The sequence below is a fragment of the Tenrec ecaudatus genome, chromosome 3 (genome assembly GCF_050624435.1).
Source record: "Tenrec ecaudatus isolate mTenEca1 chromosome 3, mTenEca1.hap1, whole genome shotgun sequence".
In the NCBI taxonomy this organism is placed as follows: Eukaryota; Metazoa; Chordata; class Mammalia; order Afrosoricida; family Tenrecidae; genus Tenrec; species Tenrec ecaudatus.
The window spans coordinates 37,114,587-37,134,909 of record NC_134532.1 but is presented as its reverse complement, the minus strand read 5'-3'; the positions used below and the strand labels follow the sequence as shown (position 1 = coordinate 37,134,909).

At 41.9% G+C, this 20,323-nt stretch overlaps 1 long non-coding RNA gene across 1 annotated transcript in view; it reads left to right on the top strand.

Annotated features, from left to right (window-relative positions):
• The window catches only part of LOC142443355 (uncharacterized), a 39,030-nt gene extending 19,982 nt beyond the window's left edge, over window positions 1-19,048 (top strand). The window contains exon 5 of the long non-coding RNA XR_012783510.1: window positions 18,832-19,048. This is a non-coding gene — a long non-coding RNA (uncharacterized LOC142443355). The remainder of the gene's footprint in view (window positions 1-18,831) is intronic.
• Window positions 19,049-20,323: the final 1,275 nt, after the last annotated feature.

The window sequence follows — 20,323 nt, the reverse complement described above, 5'->3', positions numbered from 1 at the left end:
GGTCACCTGGACTTCTTTGGGCCAGAATTTGCTGAAGGGAATAAGCAAATGCTTTGAAACGAATACACATGATTTTCACCAAAATCCAGGGGTCCAAGCACAGGACACTCTAGCATTTTTCGTTTGGAGATCATTGTGTCAGTTCCCTTTTCATATGCACACTGGCAGAGCATCACTTGATCCTGTTCATTTTACCAAGCCCCCATCTCACCATCTGCTCTTGGTGGTTTTCTAACCGATTTAAGCTTGAGATCGTGATATAGCTGCACAAGAGTTCAAGGAGTTCAAGCCACTTCCATCTCTGAATTTGACTGCCATGATTGTCTCAGATAATTTCATAGCAGTGGTTAGTAGGGGTCTCCTTAAGTGACACCCTCATGACATTATCCATGTGCACATCACTTTCCTAACAGGTTTGGTACACATGTTCTCAATGAGCTCCTGAGTGCTCCCTGCACTCCGAAGAAGCAACACATTGAGCTCTTCTAGACTCAGATTTCTGGGTTTGCTTTGCGGTCCCCCATCTCCTGGTTTAGTTTTGGTCAATCACTTAGTCAAGGTACACTGTATCTCTCAAAATTCTGAAAGGTGGAAATGATAGAAAATATGTCCAAGGAAAATGCAATAATATTTTCCCTGGTAGTCTATTGTACAGTAAATAGACATACAACTCTGCAGCTTAAAATTACAGGAGCTTTTTATTCATTGCTTGAGTTCCCTTTTTACTCTCTTGATGCACATAAATGTCTGATTTTAGAAGGTCACCCTCATCCATGTTGTCTTCTTTGTGTGTGCTTCCTTTGCTCTGTTTTACAGTGTATGAACGTCCTGCAATGGAGCCACTTAGGTGTGTCCCTACTTCCTTATAAATGGTCTCTATAGCGCAGGGATTGACATTCTGTCTTTGATCATCTTGTGTTTCTATTTTTACATGAGCTGAGGTTTCAGTTGTCTTTCATGCTTCTGAGGGTGACGATCCAATTGTGCCGGCATCATTGTTGAACAGAATGTCACTCTCCCTTATAAAGTCCCTTTGGCCTTTCGTGAAGATCAGTTGTCTGTTGTGTGGATGGATTATTTGTTATTTTTCTATTCTGTTCCATTGGTCAACTTACCTTTCACTGTACGAGTACCAGGCTGTTTTGACTGCTGTGGCTGTGGAATAGTTTTCAGGTTAGTTTGTGTGAGGGCCCCTACCTTGATCTCAATCTTTTGGGGTCCCTTGATTATCCTAGGATTCTCCATATAAAATGAGGAACTATTTCCCATTTCCTTAATGGATTAATTTGTCATTTGGATCACAATTACATGGTATTTAGAGACAGTATTGTGTAGTTTTGATATATCCTTGGTGTTGAGTATCCTTTTCCATGAACATGGCAATATTGAGAATGTGAATGTGAACAGACTTGCATTGGGAAGCATAAACATTCCTGAATCATATCATCTTGATGAACAAGAGACACAGAAAATAGATAAAGACAGAAAGAGACTTCAGACCAGTGCTGAGTCTGACCTGCACACTTCCCACTGACGAAAGGAGGCACATTCTGCTTTAATGTGGTTCGTTCCCTACCTAGCCGGCTGCATAACTCTAACCTGGAACTCAATGTCACAAGTGGGGAATTATATGGAAGCCTCTGCTCTCTGTCCTTTCAACAGCACATCACCATCTTTCTCTTCAGGCACTATTTGGAGAGTTTGAATAACCAGTCTTTCTGATCCAATTCAAAGTCTAACCTTTGACAGCACCCAATCGCTCCACTTCTCTAAATCACATTACATTTGGAGCTGTGAGTTTCCTTGATTATCTTCTGGACCCTGATTCTGAGACCCACGTGGCTGAGTAATTTTCATCCACACCAAACAGAATGACTTTTGTACAGAACGTTTACTTGTTATAATACAATTATTGTAATGTAGAACATTTCAGGGATAGGCACTGCATGGTATTAAAATAGAGAGATTCTCTGAGGGAAACGAAGAGATGGAGAAGAACACCAATACCACAACAGGAAAGCAGCCCTGAACCTCTATCTGCACCTGCTCCTGGACCTGAGACCTGTGCTCTGTGGGTCTTGAGCGCCACCTGGGGACCTGTTTTCTCCCTGTAGGGGAGCTTGTATCCTGGTTGAATCTGAATTCTCCTCGCTGTGATGGTAGCACAGTAACACAAAGGCATGTCCTGGAAATTCAGTCTGTTCGTGTGCAGGTGAAACATGTTCTAGGAATTGTCGTTGGAGATAGTGAATTGGCCCTTCACAAAGTCTTTGTGTTATATACCACCACTACCCGCAGATACTGATGATTGAGACCGACTGCAGGTCCTCTTCAGAGTCTGGTGGACCTACATCATGACTTAGCTACTTTAGGGCAAACTAGAGGCAGTGCAGGAGAGTCTCAGAGGCCCCTTAGACTGTCCCAAGGTGCCTCCATACTCCACTAGCTGCACCTCACTCTCAACGTTTGCAAGCACAGATATCCTGGGCAGGAAAACCATCACACATATTCACCGTGTCTCTCACTCACACCCAAGCACACAAACTGGTTCTTGACAAAAAATCATCTCTTAAAATAGCAACAAGGAAAAACCCCTTTCAGCACAGACTCCATGTTGTATGTGTTGTGCTCAGTCATGATCACTGAGTGGGGACTCCTGAGAATCCAGGAGCACTTCCAGAGCTGCAGGGTTGGGATCGCGTTGGCTTTCATCGGCAGAGCAGTGGGGGATTTGCAATGCCCACTTACTATATTGCAATAAATGGAGTTGCATGACTTCTGAGATCTGAGGATTCTGTTCCTAGAACAGATCTGAGTGTTTTAGGTGTGAAGGGCACAATAATAATGTCATTAATATAATGTATTATGTGACATTCTATAGTAAATTGTCATCACACATTAATCCATTTTATTTTTCTATTTACACACAAAATGTGTGTAAATTTATATCTGATTGATAGGAATAATAATATAAACAGAAATGTAATAAGTGTATTTGTTATATCTTTGAGGAACTCTCAGTGTGTGTTTCTTCTTAATAGCCTTTTAAATTTTGGAACAAAAATATTTGGGAAGGTGAATGATCAGGGTTTTAGGGTGGATGAACAAAAGTTTCCAAATTATGTTCCCTTGCTATCCCTTGCTATCCTTGAAAAATAAATAGATACAAAGTCATGAAGGATTTTAAAAATAATAAATACTTGACCCAACTTCTTTTTCTCACAAATGCAGTTTTATATCTTCTTACAACTTTTTCATATGAACCCTGATCATCACCCTGAAACCTATTTGGATTTCTACATGATTACTCTATAAAATAGGTATCCCAACAGAAAGTCGACCAAATTATTGGGCAATTAAAATATCTTCTTCCCACTAAAGCATTGTGTCCTGGATGAAGGCAAGATTGGAGTTCACGGTCATGTTGTGGTGGTTGTTGTGGATAGGTGCTACTGAGTCAGTTCTGACCCACAGTGACCCTGTGAACAGCAACAGAACACTGTCTGATACTGCACCGTCCATATGCAAGTTCCTTTGTCTTGGGGACAGATAATTAAGGACAAATTGGGGAGAAATTTCTTCATAAGCTATAAGAGGAAAAACCAGCACTTTAAAATGCATGGTCTAGGAGAAATGACAGAAAAGGTACCAAAAATATAACGAAGCATTTCAAAATATGCTTATTTGTCTTTTTTAATTGACAGAAGCTCAGGCTTTGCTTCTGATCCTTTGCAAAGCAACATTGAAATGGAGTAGGAACATTCTCTGGTCACCTCCCCTTCATGTCAGAGAAGGCTGAGTTGGGACAAGCAACTGCAGGGTGTATCTCCCAAAGGAAGCACAGAACTGCATGCTGAGATTTTCATGGTAAAATGTGACTCAGCATGCTCAGTGCAGAGTATAGGGGAGATGCCATATTGTCAAAGAGTGACTTGAAAAATTCTTAAGGATGAGATATGAAAAGGATGACCCAAGAGGGGGAAAAAAGCACATAATGGTGTGGCAGGAGGCAGGGGGCAGGGCTTGTCAGGTTGCTGTGAATCAGAACTGGATTCAGGAAGGTACAGCAATGAGCAGTTTGTTGTTTTCTGTGTCATTCACCTTAGGACCTGCCATCAGGGAAAATGTTCCTGTGATGGAATCTTCCAGTGCCTCTCATGTTGAAAGTCAATGTGGTAAGATTGTGAGGAGGAATAAATGTAGATAGAAGGGAACGTGAATATCCAGGGGTGAGGAGGAATCCATTCTTCTTGGAGTAGAGCAGAGAGGGAGCAGGATTATGAATGGGAGGTGGGGACAGGAGTGGAGTGCTAGAAACTGTGATAGGGGAGGGAAGTCAGTCTTGGAGAGGTATGCTATCACAACGCTGCTTTGGGGAAACTGCAGTCTGGTTCATGACTCCTGGGGACCAAGTGGTCCTGTGACCAAAAAGATGCACTTCACCCAAGCCAAGCATTTTGTTTATAGTCTCTGAATATAGTCTTTATTCAAATCATTGAGGTTTTTGAAAATCATGTTATGAATTAGGATCTGGTATCTGGTTTTTTTTGAGTTTTTTTTTTAAACGTTTTATTAGGGGCTCATTCAACTCTTATCACAGTCCATACATATACATACATCAATTGTATAAAGCACATCTGTACATTCTTTGCCCTAATCATTTTCTTTTCTTTTCCTTTTCTTTTTTTACATTTTATTAGGGACTCATACAACTCTTATCACAATCCATACATATACATACATCAATTGTATAAAGCACATCCATACATTCCCTGCCCCAATCATTCTCAAAGCATTTGCTCTCCACTTAAGCCCTTTGCATCAGATCCTCTTTTTTTTCCGTCCCTCCCCGCTCCCCCCTCCCTCATGTGCCCTTGGTAATTTATACCTCGTTATTTTGTCATAATCTTGCTCTATCCGGAGTCTCCCTTCCCCCCCTTCTCTGCCGTCCCTCTCCCAGGGAGGAGGTCACATGTGGATCCTTGTAATCATGTTCCCCTTTCCAACCCACTCACCCTCCACTCTCCCAGCATCGCCCCTCACACCCTTGGTCCTGAAGGTATCATCCACCCTGGATTCCCTGTGCCTCTAGCCCTCATATGTACCAGTGTACAACCTCTGCCCTATCCAGCCCTGCAAGGTAGAATTCGGATGATGGTAGTTGGGGGGAGGAAGCATCCAGGATCTGGGGGAAAGCTGTATTCTTCATCGGTACTACCTCACACCCTGACTGACACATCTCCTCTCCTAAACCCCTCTATGAGGGGATCTCCAGTGGCCGACCCTTGGGCCTTGGGTCTCCACTCTGCACTTCCCCCTTCATTCAATATGGTGTGTGTGTATATATATATATATATATATATATATATATATATATATATATATACACATATATACATACATATATTCTTTTTTTTTTTTTTGCATGATGCCTTATACCTGGCCTCTTGGGCACCTCGTGATCGCACTGGCTGGTGTGCTTCTTCCATGTGGGCTTTTTTGCTTCTGAGCTAGATGGCTATTTGTTCACCTTCAAGCCTTTAAGACCCCAGACACCATCTCTTTTGATAGCCGGGCACCATCAGCTTCCTTTGCCACATTTGCTTATGCACCCATTTGTCTTCAGCGATCCTATCATGGAGGTGTGCAGCCAGTGATATGATTTTTTGTTCTTTGATGCTTGATAACTGATCCCTTTGGGACCACTCGATCACACAGGCTGGTGTGTTCTTCCATGTGGGCTTTGTTGCTTCTGAGCTAGATGGCCGCTTGTTTATCTTCAAGACTTTAAGACCCCAGTCACTATCTCTTTTGATAGCCGGGCACCATCAGCTTTCACCACATTTACTTGTTCACCCACTTTGGCTTCAGCAGTTGTGTCGGGAGAGTGAGCATCATAGAGTGCCAATTTAATAAACGAAAGTATTCATGCATTGAGGGAGTGCTTGCGTAGAGGCCCAAGGTCCTTCCGCCACCTTAATATTAAACCTATAAATGTAGACACTTAGATCTATTTCCCCATCCTCCTATATATATTTGCATGTACATGTCTTTGTCTAGACCTCCATAAATGCCCCTTGACTCCCAGCTCCTTCCTCCATCTCCCTTGACTTTCCTCCTGCCCCACTACCATGCTCCGTCCCCACCTGGGCTACAGCTATACCTCTTCTCTACGCAACCTTACCCTTGGTCGTTCCCCATCAGGCCTGCCACTCCCCCCTCACTACCATTTTGGGTCCCATGTTGTTCCCTTGTCCCTGTGTTTATTAACACCACTTCCTTACCCTCCCCACCCTCCCCCACCCGGGACTGTCTGTCCCCCAGGAACTGTCTGTCCCTTTGTTTTTCCTCCAGATAGTTCATCCAGCCTGTCCTATTCAGACGGGCCTGCCTGTGGAGACACTAACATGCATGAAAACAAGACAGAGGAAAACAAAGCAACAGTATGCAACCAGACAATAAAACAACAAAAACAAATGCCAAGCATTTTTAATGGCCCTCCTATGCATGCTAAAGTTGCACATGGAAAATGGAAGACCAGAATGGAATTGACACATTTGAATTTTGATGTTGGTTAAAAATATTTAAAGTACCATGTCCTAACAAAAATATTCATAAACTCATCTTCAAAGAAGTCCAGCCAGAATTCTTTTCAGAGGAAAGCATGGTGAGACTTTGGACATATTATCTGACAGACTTGTCTCTGCAGAAGGCCCTCATGCCTCGTAAAGTAGAGAGGCAGCAAAAGGAGGAAGACTCTTGAGAAGATGATGGACACAGTGGCTCCAACAACAAGAACAATTCTGAGGATGCCATAGGCTCGGGCAGTGTTTCATTCTCCTCTACACAGGGTGGAGAGGAGTCCGAACTGATGGACAACTTCTAACAACAACAGCAATATTGCCATGGGTTCGTGGGTGAAGGTTCTGATCGATTTATGTGCCCAGGAAGAGTGCCTATCATATGAGAACTCTCTCTGTAAAAGGGCCTAATGCCCTTGGGCTGCCCAATTTTCGTGTTCTTCAAGAAGCTGTCTTTTGGCGTATGGGGGTCATGTGGCAATGAACAACCAGGACAGACACCAAGGGCTCTTCCTGCAAACTTATCCTGCAAACTTATCCTGTCTTGAGCCAGAAGATGAACTTGTGGACACTGAGTCAGCCCATGGTACAGAGGGCACACATCTCAACCTAAGGAGCAGCTTTGATGAGGACAGTTCTCTCTAGAAGAAGGCACAAGCCCAGCTGTAGGAGCTGGATGCTGCAGCCTGTGAGAAACCTCTGGGTTGCAGGTGGAGGCAACAGCGACATCTGCCAGCACCTGGTAAGTTACTGGGCTGATGATGGAGAGAGAAATTTATTCAAAAGGATCCAGAAGAACAGATTCCAGAACTTTATTTTCCTGGTTCATTCAAACTTAATGGTGAAATGTCTAACCCAATACAATAAAGCACATTTTGAAACTACAATTATTCACTTTTGAAAAATGTACATTTTCCCTGGAGATTTTATGTACAAACATATTGAATGGAGATCATCTTAGTTCATATCAGTTCTTCATAAATTCCTATCAACTGGACAATCATGTAATCAGGATCATTAACTCTGCTTCACTGGATACTTGAAATGTTGGACTTGGAAGCCTTGCAAAAAAGGTTCTGGAAGCTGATAATGTCGCTGAGTCCATGGGAAAGTGCCCTTGGAATGACACTGCCCAGAGTGACTCCAGTTATTTGAAGGGAACTTTATAAATTTGCCTTCAAGGAACCAAACTGTTTATTGGGAAGATGAAGGGATGAGCTCAAATTCACATCAAGGATTGCTGGTGGTGCAACAGGTCAAACATGGGCTTGGTATTATCTATAAGTGTTTGTGGTTCAAATCCGTCAGCTACTCCTAAAGTGAACGGTGCATCACGGTGCTTCTTTTGGAAATGCCCTTTCAGAGAGGCGGGGAAGCACTGCTCTCCCATCCACTGATGTGAGACAGAAATGACTCCAGGGCAGCAGGTCAGTGGGAGGGAATGGACTTCGGACCAGTTTCTGCATAATGTTTAATACAATGGCAGAGATGTAAGCTCATTAAGTTATTTTTAATTTTACCAGTAAAGATAATCGAGATACCTATATAATCTCCCCCAAACCACTACCTCCCAGCTGTTCCTGATTTTCCCTTGCATTATAATGGTACATATTCATCATCAAAAACCAATATTGATACATTGTTATGAATTAAAATCTATGATTTGTTTGGATTTCCTTAAATCTTACGTAAGATACTATCCCTGCCATGGGATCCCATACAAGACATCGTATTCCATTTAGTCATCATGCCCCTTTAGCTTGCTCTCTAATGTGACAAATTCTGAGAAATTCCTTTCTATTTTTAAAATTATCTTGACAACTCTGACAGTGTTTGCCAAGTTTTTATTTTGTTTTTGTTTTTTGTTGGTTTGTTTTGGAGAATAGCCTGATTGGAAACTGTCTATGTTATTGTGACAGGATATACACTGTCACAAACTTAACAGTGTTAATTTGACCTTGATCACCTGGCTGAGGAAGGATTTGTCAGAGTTCTCCATTATGAGAATGCTCAATGCTGCCCCAACTAAGAAGTACACTATTGAAGAAGCCAGGTTTTATTTTATTATATATAATAATAATATGATAGGTATGATATAATTCGATAGTTAAAACATTCAGCAGAGTTGTACAATTGCTATGACGGTTTCCAAACATTCTTTTTCTGCACGGCCTCCTTGACATTGTCTCCACTTTACCCAACACCACCATTGTACCCCCCTCCTCCTCCCAAAACCCTCATTCTACTTGTTGTCTCTATACGTTCATCAATCATAGGATGCAAATAACAAAAAATGGAAAATATACAACAAATTCAAGAAGGTGACCTCCAATGACAACACCTCTGAAATATATTCAAATATGGACAAGCACAAACCAAAGCAAATACCACGAACCAAAAATACAGAAAATGTAGGACACCAGATAAGGATCAGCCTCATCAGTAGAGCAGGCGAATCTACTGACAATGTTGTAACTGTTCAAGTAAGATTGACGTTTTTGATCCTTTATACTCATCTCTCCAAAGCTCTCTGTTTGGGAACCACATTTCTCCATCCCTCAATTGTAGATAGAGGGACTTCTCTGAAGACTTATTTCCTATGAAGTTCCACAAATGAATCTTGGGCTACCATTCTCAACCATCACAATTTAGCCTTTGATACCAGATCCTCCTGCAACTTCAGATTAAATAGTTTACCATCCTGCAGTGACTGATGATGGTGTGCTTCTTCCATGTAGGCTTAGTTGACATCTCACTTAGAGGGACGCTTGTTTGGAAGCAAGCCTTTAAGACTCCATATGTGAAGAAAACATTCGAAAGTTTTGTTTTTGTTTGTTAGCTTGTTTGAAATAGAAGTTATGAAGGCAGGATGGGGGCAGAGGGCTATGGGTCACTGTTTGTTCATAGAGGGAAAAAGAAGAGCAGAGCAGTGGGAAAACATAAGAACAGCAAGCAGAGCACAGAGCTGGTGTGATTTTTCTCCTAACACCGGCTCCACATACCTGGGTATGAGCTCTGACACTTGGGTTCTGGGCACAACCTTCAGCCTGAGCCTTCGTCAGCCTGCAGCGTAGGCTTGTGTCTGGGCTCACACTGACTTCCCCTCCCCATGTTTCTTGCACAATAATGCACAGCTGTGTCCTCAGCAGTTAGTGAATTCACTTGCAGGGAGAATTGGTTCCTGGCTGTGTCCCTAGAGATGGAGCTGCGACTCTTGAAGGAAGAGCTGTAGTAAGTGTTACCACTAGCACAAATCTCCCCAGTCCAGTGCAGCCCCTTCCCTGTGCGCTGGCAGGTCCACTCCCAGCAGTAACCACTGGTGGTGATGGAGAATCACAGACTGTGCAGGTGAGTGACAGGGTCTGTGAGGGCTTCACCAGTCCACCCTCTGACTCCTGCAGCTGCACCTGGGACAGAACACCTGGGAACAAAGAAAACCACAGTGAGTTCCAGACAGACCTACCGTGCCTTGTTCTGATCTCTGAAATCAGGGACAATCTCACCTGGGACTGCAGCCACTGGGCAGAGAAGGAGATGCAACCACACCGTGTTCTCCTCTCGGAGGATCCTGCCTTGCTCACAGACTCCAGTCCTCACTGAAAGCGGCACTGACCTGCCCAAGCTGAAAACCCTCCTCCCTCCATGGCTGAGTGATTTGCATGTGGGGATTCAGAAGTGATACAAGAATAGTCTGTAGAGAGAACTCGGTACATCAGCTGCCTTTGAATACAGTTGTTCCTGTGTTTCCCTGAAATTGAAGTGGACCACATGTAAGGAGAGGCGGAAATCCAGGGGAAATGATCACCTCCCAGCACTTCCATTGCTTCTCCTCAGGCGATGCTGGGGGTTGTGTAGAAGATGCAAACACTCAGTTTGGAACCACTACAGATTGTAGCGCACAGCCAATGACATTCTGAATGTCACACATGAGGAAGGAAGCCACGCGCGGGAGAAATGCCCACTCTCCACTCAGATTCTCCTGCACTCCTGGCTTTGAGAAGTTTCCCCAGTGTGAGAGATAGCTCTGTGTGTCCCAGAGACCTAAGGACAATGTTCTTTCCCTGTATACAGAAGAGACTAACTTCCTATGGATAGGACAATATCTTACTTAGGGTTACCTACTGCACATCTCTAGGTTCTAAGTTCCATTGTAATGGCTACACAGAATTCACAAACAAGTTGTAATGAGGCAGGGACAACTCACTGCTCCAGAGACAAGAGGCCTCAAAGAAATGCAAAAAGCCCCTGCCATGGCTAACACACCTTCCCTCCACCCTCCACTGAGATATGCTTACCTGCCTTTTTTAGCTTCTGTCATCCACTGGCCTGCCAATCCCCAACAACCTCCTGTGAGTAATCCCTTTCTTGTAAAAGTCCGTAAGACCCCAGCTGTGAAGGCTGTTTCTGGATACGCACCCACTGAGACAAGGGTGGCCACACAAAGTTCTTCCTTTTTTGATATAACCCGATTGCTCTTGGCAACTCCTTCAGCAACTCCAGGAACAGTAGTTCCAGTTAGAAATGTCACTGAGGTCTTTATCAGGACATGTTACAGTTCCGTCGAGTCTGCTGATACCACTCAGTTACAAATATCAGACTGAAGGCATTCCGCTTAAGCTCCTTGAAGCACCCAACTCCAGCAAACCTCATCCAGAAGGCACTCCGCGCCAGTTTCTACAGTCAGCGAGCCCAACTCTCTGAAGGAGTCCCCAGAGACAGTCCAGTCAGCAAGCCTCCTGCCCAAGAACAGTCATGTTAATTTACTCTGTGGATTGGGAAGTGCATCACGGTTCCACGCCCTGTCTCTGATGGGATAGCTGTCATCTGGATTGGGGAGGTCCGCTGTGCAGGGATCACAGAACTGGATAATTCCATCCATCCGAGACTTGTGGGTAATGCCATCCTTCCTCCTGCTTCTCATAGGGCTCATTTTATAGACAGTGGGATCTTCTCCAGGGAATCTTATTCTGAAATTACTCAGGTGAACCCCTTCCTTATTGCTCCCCCACATTCCTACAAGACCCAAGCAGGGAAAGGTCATTTTGTGGGACTTAGAAACATGTCTGGAAGAGTCACATTAAAGATGTCATTTCCCCTGAAAATGTAAAGAATTTCAAACATATTTTCCTAATGACAGCATCCAGGAACTCAGCTTTCTGTGTTGCAAAGTGTGGAAAATGTGATTATTTTGAAAGTTAATATGTTTCCAAAGTAGGAGTATTTTGATCCCCTCCTTCCAAATAAATGAATTATTAGTAAACCTCAGTTGCATTCAGAAATACGTTTTAAACAAAGTAATTTTATTAAGAAGAATTACATTGGTGACCGGGATGATGTATTCTCTTGCACCGAGTAAGGCGGTGTGGCTGGCACCTGAGGGTGGAGAATTCTATGAAGTAGGGCAGGGAGTCAAGTAGGTGTCAGAGGGAACTGAGGTCTGAACTGTCACGTGGGAACTTAATCCTGGACCCAGCTAGTTCCACACTCATACTGAGCAAATCGTGATACCCACGTTAAACCATGCTCTGAAATTTAAAAACAGTGATGATGGCTCAAGAAATGGTCCAAAGCCTCTACTCAAACACTCCCTCAATGCATGAATACCTTCTTTTATTAAATTGGAACTCTATGGTGCTCACTCTCCCAACAAAACGGCTGGAGCCAAAGTGGGTGAACAAGTAAATGTGGTGAAGAAAGCTGATGGTGCCCGGCTATCAAAAGAGATAGTGACTGGGGTCTTAAAGGCTTGAAGATAAACAAGCGGCCATCTAGCTCAGAAGCAACAAAGTCCACATGGAAGAACACACCAGCCTGTGTGATCGAGTGGTCCCAAAGGGATCAGTTACCAGGCATCAAAGAACAAAAAATCATATCATTGACTGCACACCTCCATGATAGGATCGCTGAAGACAAATGGGTGCATAAGCAAATGTGGTGAAGAAAGCTGATGGTGCCCGGCTATCAAAAGAGATAGTGTCTGGGGTCTTAAAGGCTTGAAGGTGAACAAGCGGCCATCTAGCTCAGAAGCAAATAAGCCCACATGGAAGAAGCACACCGGCCAGTGCGATCACGAGGTGCCCAAGGGACCAGGTATAAGGCATCATGCAAAAAAAAAAGATATAAGTGTGTGTATGTATGTGTATATATGTGTATATGTACATATGTATATATATCATATTAAATGAAGGGGGAAGTGCAGAGTGGAGACCCAAGGCCCAAGTGTCGGCCAATGGAGATCCCCTCATAGAGAGGTTTAGGAGAGGAGATGGGTTAATTAGGGTGTGAGGTAGTATAGATGAAGAACACAGCTTTCCCCCAGATCCTGGATGCTTCCTCCCCCCAACTACCATGATCCGAATTCTACCTTGCAGGGCTGGATAGGACAGAGGCTGTACACTGGTACATATGAGGGTTGGAGGTACAGGGAATCCAGGGTGGATGATACCTTCAGGACCAAGGGTGTGAGGGACGATGCTGGGAGAGTGGAGGGTGAGTGGGTTGGAAAGGGGGAACTGATTACAAGGATCCACATGTGACCTCTTCCCTGGGAGAGGGACAGCAGAGAAGGGGGGAAGGGAGACTCCAGATAGGGCAAGATATGACAAAATAACGATGTATAAATTACCAAGGGCATATGAGGGAGGGGTAAACGGGGAGGGAGGGGGGGGGGAAAGAGGACCTGATGCAAGGGGCTTAAGTGGAGAGCAAATGCCTTGAGAATGATTGGGGCAGGGAATGTATGGATGTGCTTTATACAATTGATGTATGTATATGTATGGATTGTGGTAAGAGTTGTTTGAGTCCCTAATAAAATGTAAAAGAAGAAAAGAGAAAAAAATGATTAGGGCAAAGACTGTACAGATGTGCTTTATACAATTGATGTATGTATATGTATGAACTGTGAAAAGAATTGTATCAGCCCCAATAAATTGTTAAAATAAAAAAATAAAAAAAAAAGAAAGAAACGGTCCAAAGAAGTCTCCTAGAACCCTACAAGTACTGATTTCAGTTACCAGGTAAGCAAGCAAGAACCAAGCTTTAACAAGCTGTTAATCATTGTTCCAGAAGACAAACTGCAAGTTACCATCGAAGTGACAGAAGAGTGGCATAAAGCCAGTTTGCTCATTGATGAGATCAAAGACAGCTCAGAACTTCCACGTGCTTTGACAGTGGCTCATAGTATCAAAGAATTTCCACTTTGCTAATGATGTATATTTTATTGGTTTGGCAATATACATCATTCTTGTATAAGTCTTGTATAAACTTTTATAAATATACGTGCAAAAAGTCCTGACCTTTGATCAGTGCAACAATTTACCGACGATCCTTTAGACCTCCATCAGGGACAAGGCCTAGACAATTACACTTGGAGGGACAATTGCACTTGTCCCACTGAAGAAAGATATAAACAAAAATATGGTCCCACAAAAGACCGGTGGGCTATTTGGTTTCGCTGTAGGTCTCCTGTAGAGAATGGTTTCGCTGTAGGTCTCCTGCACTTGTTCTCTACATTCTGCAGATGTAAAGCCTCTACTTGGGCTCTTTTTCCAAATTAGGGATGATTTACATTAATCTACACTCCAAAAAATACAGTGAAAACAAAAACTTTTTTGAAGACCTAACAAAGAAAACTCATTTTCTACAATTCATGCCATTTTGTCAAGTCTGAGAGCGCCCAGGTGCAGAATATCTTGCACCAGAGAACCTAAAATATAGACGTTAAGAAATACTGTGCTGCAGGTCTATCTAGATAAGGCGGGGCTTGAAAAGCCTTACTTTCTGACAAAAGCTAAACTTGATCATGGTGGATCGGACCACGGCATGATATGATACTTGGCCAGTTGACTTACCTCTTGATCCAACCAAAATTTGCTCCAGGGTCAAATATTTCTCACTTTTTCCACAACAGAAATTTCTTGTCCGAATTTTTAAGTATGGAGGGTGGTCTTTTCTTTCTTACCCTTTATTTTAATTTTATATTATTTTAATTTTATTCTTGCTGGGTTTTTTTTGTTTTCTAGTATTCTAATGGGTTTCCAAGTTTGTAAATCACAGAAAGATTGGATGCATAGAGACAGTAACTGATATAATGGTTTATGAGGCGCATGGGGCATGGAGTAGTAGGTAGGATGAAGTGATTTGGGGAGCAAACAATGAATGTGGGAAATGGGAGAGAACATATAGATTGATTATGTTGATATATATGTATGTATTCATATACATACGATTCTTTTAAAAAGTGATTTAACTAAGTAAGTGTATGCTATGTAGATATTATATCAAGAAAACTACTTTAAAAAAGAAACAAAGTTGACCAGTGGTTACAATGGGTGAAGAAGAAAGGGTTGTTCCTTTTTTTTTAAAGGGGTGTTCCTTATGGGACATTTAATTTATATTAATGGTGGTGAGATAACTTGGAAAAGGATATCAATAATGATTTTAAAACATGAAGCATATAATCAAATACACTGATTTATACATATAATGGTTGTTGAATTGGGGGATTTTTTATTGTGTATATTTTTCCAAATTAAAATTTTAATTACATAAATAGCAATGAATACAAGGAAGAAGAAATTTTTTGAAGCTATAGTGATGATGACATAGTGTATGATTTTTCTTGATATGGTTGAATTGTATTTTAATGTGCATGAAATTACAATAAACCGTCTTTTTTAAAAAGAACCAGAAGGTCATCTATCACACAGACTTTCAGTTTAGGGTTTTGATTAACAGGCTATGGCTCATGGCCCAATGCCTGTCTTTGTAAATAACATTTTATTAGCATTTAGATATGCCCACCTCTACTGTCTGCTATTGTTTTCCTATGCACTCAGTAGAGTTGAGTGGTTTTCTCCAACACTATATTAAAAATGGAATGCTAAATTACGTGACCTTAGTAACATTAAAAATAACAAAACCATCATAGTTTGAGAGAGAGAGAGTTGCCCTTGAGAAGAAAAGGGCTTATGAGGGAGGGGGAAGCGGGAAGGGAGGGGAAAAAAGAAGACTTGAAGCAAAGGGCTTAAGTGGAAAGCAAATGCTTTGAAAATGATTAGGACAAAGAATGTACAGATTGCTTTATACAATTGATGTGTGTATATGTATGGATTGTGATAAGAGTTGTATGAGTCCCTAATGTTGAAAAAAAAGAAGAAGAAAAAGAAGACGACCAAGGTCTGATCTTCAGATGTCTTGGATGACGTTTAAACCGTATAAAAGTTAGCCTGAAACTTTTAGTTTGAAGTTTCTTGTGTTAAAGTGAATAGTTTCTCCCATGAGCCCAACCTTTAGATAACACTTGTTTGATTGCAGCACATTCCATTAAGATGTAAATAATAAGCAAAATAAATTTTCTTCTCTTCCCTTGATGGTGGCTATGGTAGCACTGCCCAAAAGCATCCAGACCTCCCTCTCCTGAGTCTAAACAGAACAACATAACTGAAAGGCTAGGAATACCTTCATAAAACTCTTCACCTAACTAGCAACAGCCAAACAAGTGTGAAAGCACGTCCAGAACCACTTCTCTTTGCTTTGTTTAAGCGTGAAGTTTTCAATCTGAAGAGGAAGACCTTACACATGTGTAGCTGAAAATACTGATAAAAACCTTTTGCAGGAAGGGAATGAACAACAAGGGAATGTGATGGACATTACATATAGTTAACTGCATATGGGAGCCTGACTATATTTTCACAAACCTTGACAATAATCCACCAGTCTATAGGAGTTAGCTCATTATCAATTCCCTAGGGAAAACACAGTGTATAAAACAATATGCTGATATGTATGGTCATATTGAACATGTCCATCTATCCACAAAAAGTTATGAGTCACACAAAAGAGGAAGAAAAGGGTCATAATGTATGAAACAGCAAGGTGAGACTCCCACTGGACATAGAGATGGACACTATAAAGTAAAATATGAAACTCAAACTAAGTAGAATAAGAAGGAAATAAGGAAAATGTCATTACATGTGTTATAAATAGTATGATAAGGACACAAAGAAGATGACCTAATTTTAAAAAATAGGAATTTATTTTTTGGAGACAATTATAATATCAAAATAAAGAACAATTCTAGACAATAATGTAAAATATGTTCAAGGAAAACAAAGGATACACAGACATAAATATAATGGAGCAGAGTGCAGCTCAGACCCCTTTCTTCACCAGGAGTTCTGGAGTCACACTGCCTTCTCCCCGCCTCCTTTCACAGTGATGCATGTCAATGGCCTGGGCAGCAATGGAGCTCAGCATTCAATAAATTTAACTATTAAAGGGGTCTTGTGTACTCAAGACATCAGAGTAGTAACATAGTCTGTACTCTCCACTCCATAGTATATGGACTCATCGCTGATTAAAAGGATCTACAGACGGAACAGGTGAGGCATAACGTCTATGAGTTTTAAAAATCCTGGTCCAACTCCTGTAGTTACACCTGGAGACAGTGAGGCAGGTGCTGAGATAAAGCATTCAAAAAAGCTTCATCTTTCAGTCTTCGAACTATTCACCTATGAGAGCTCCCCCCGAGAAGAGGAAGAAAGTGAAATATTCTCAGGAATGTGGTCCATGATTCCCAGTTGTATTATCCAGAGTGAGTAAGACCTAAATTTAAATAAATACATTATGAGACTCTATCTGATGGATTATGTGGAGATTGCATGTGAGTGGTACCTTTGTAATAAAGTTAAAAAGGGGTTCATCTGGGGTGGGAATGTTGACTTTCCTCAGAGAACACAGTCCTGTCCATGACTTCTCCATTCATCAAGACCAAAGTCCAGTTTTTCCAGGCCACAGAAAATGATGTGGAAGATGGTTGAGGAGGTAGACAGGTCTTAGGATTGAGGATGACTTTCTTTTTTTTAATTAGGGGCTCATACAACTCTTATCACAATCTATACATACATCAATTGTATAAAGCACATCTGTACATCTTTTCCCTAATCATTTTCTTTTTTTACATTTTATTAGGGGCTCATACAACTCTTATCACAATCCACACATATACATACATCAATTGTATAAAGCACATCCGTACATTCTTTGACCTAACCACTCTCAAAGCATTTGCTCTCCACTTAAGCCCTCTGAATCTAAAATGTGTCAGACACACATTTTCTGCATTAGATCATGGGAACATTATTAGATATTCAAAAATTGGAAAATCAGCTAACTCTAGCAATCTTACTGATTTCAGCCAAAAGTGGTTCCAATCCAATGTTTTCTGTAAATAGGAATGGCTTTTGTGAGTCGCTAAAAAGGAAGAACGTTTCTTTGACAACTACACTGCTATGTCTCCTCAAGAGCCATTCTAGTGTAGAAAGAGCACCTGCCACCCTAAATCAGTTTACCTTAGACATGGAAGTAGCAGATCAGCCTGTGGGACCACGAGGCGTCAAAGGCATCAGGTATCAAAGAACAAAAAATCATATAATCGTAAATGAGGGTGCATGCAAAGTGGAGACTCAAAGCCCATCTGTAGGCAACTGGACACTCCCTTATTGAAGGGTTGCAGAGAGATGAGCCAGTCACGGTGCAGGGTAGCAACGATGAAACTTATAACTTTTCTTCTAGTTCTGAAATGCTTCCTCCCTCCTCTATCATGATACCAATTCTACCTTATAAATCTGGCTAGACCAGAGATGTCCACAGGTACAGATAGGAACCTGAACACAGGGAATCCAGAACAGATGAACCCTTCAGGACCAGTGGTGAGTGTGGTGATACCTGGAGGGTGGAGAGAAGGCAGGGTAGAAAGGGGGAACCAATTACAAGAATCTACATATAACCTCCTCCTTGGGGAATTGACAACAGAAAAGTTGGTGAAGGGAGATGTTGGACAGTGTAAGATATGACAAAGTAACATAAATTATGAAAGGTTCATGAGGGACGAGGGAGTGGGGAGGGAGGGCAAAAATGAGCTGATACCAGGGCCTCAAGTAGAAAGCAAATGTTTTGAGAATCACAATGGCAACTAATGTACAAATGTGCTTGACACACACTGGATGGATGTATGGGGGATTGTGATAAGAATTGTACGAGCCCCCAACAAAATGATTTTTAAAAAAGCCTTGTCTCTTAACTTCCAATGAGAATTCTGGATGTCCTGCTTCTGCAACAGGTCTTTTTGAAGATATTATTATTATCATTATTTGTTTTAAGAGGGACAACACTAACTTCCCTTCTATCTCTTCATTCAGGAACATATCACTTAACCTGCTCGTTGTTTTTTATCCATCTTAACATACAGCTTGGTGGCACTTTTGAAGACATCACAGAAGACCACATTTTATTTAGTCTACTAATCCAGAGACCAAAAATCTGGGATGATTTCCAAGATCAGCCCCTTCAAATGCCTTGTGAATAACTGCCAGCCTGCCTTTAGGAGAACACAAGTAGGTGATGATACTGGTATTATATACATTGAGTTTGTGTTCAGTTAAACTAGTAAAATTCAGAACCATGAAAGGGAGGAAATCATGTGCTTCAATATTCTCAATCTCTCTTCAATTCTTACTTGTCTGATTCATAGGCAATCCTTTTATGAATATCCTGTGTGAGAACTTTGTATGAATTTTTGTAACCATAAGTTTTCCAGGATATAAGTATCAATGGTGTTGGTTTCAGCATATTTGTTAGTCTGGGTAGACTAGAGAAACAAATTCATAGACACTCATGTGTATAAGAAAAAAAACTTTATATACAAGAGCAATTGGGTATTAAGAAAACATCCCCACTCACTCTCTCTCTCCTCACTAACTCACTCTCTCCTCACTCACTCCTCACTAACTCACTCACTCTCTCCTCACTCACTCACTCACTCTCTCCTCACTCACTCACTCTCTCCTCACTAACTCACTCACTCTTCTCACTCACTCCTCACTCACTCTCTCCTCACTAACACACAAAAAAATAAAAAATAAATAAATGAATAAAAAGAAAACATCCCAGCCCAGTCCAGATCAAGTCCATACGCCCAACATTAGTCCAGATGTGCAATACTAGTCCATAAATTCCTTGTTACACTCACACAGGCAAACAATGATGGATGCAGGAAGATCACAGGCCAATGGGTGGAAAGTCTTGTGAATCCAGTGGCAGAAGCACCTCAGTGCTGGCAGGGGTCTCCCCATGGCTCCTACAATTCCCAGGGCTCTGGCTCCATCAGCCTTTCCCCATGTGGCTTGTCAAAAGAGATGTCTAGCGGGGGTGGGAGGGGAATGTCCCACCCCGGCGGGTCGCACCATCCACCCCCAGTGAGCTATTTGTCTCCTTAGCGCCTCCAAAGAGGTCATCAAGCTGCTACCTGATTGACAGGCTAACCTCCACCCCTTTCACTCTTAAGTATGTGCTTCTTGTTTTTGTTTTGGGGGTTAGGTAAGTTCATTCATTTCCAACTCATAACAACCCTATACGCAAAAGAACAAACCAACGTACAATATTGAGTCATCTTCATTATGGTTCATAACTCTGAGCCCATTATTGAAGCTATTGTCATTCCGTTTCCTCATGGGCCTTACTCTATTTGACTGCCTCTACTTTGCCTAGTATGATACCCTTTTCCAAGGACTGGGCTCTCTTGATATGATGTTCAAAAATGTGAGATGAAGTACCATCATCCTTGTTTCTAAGGAATATTCTGGATATACTACATCATGAAAGATTTGTTTGTTCCTTTGGCCAAACCACTAGCATTAAGTCAGTGCTGACTCATAGCAACCACCCTGCGGGTTTCCAAGACT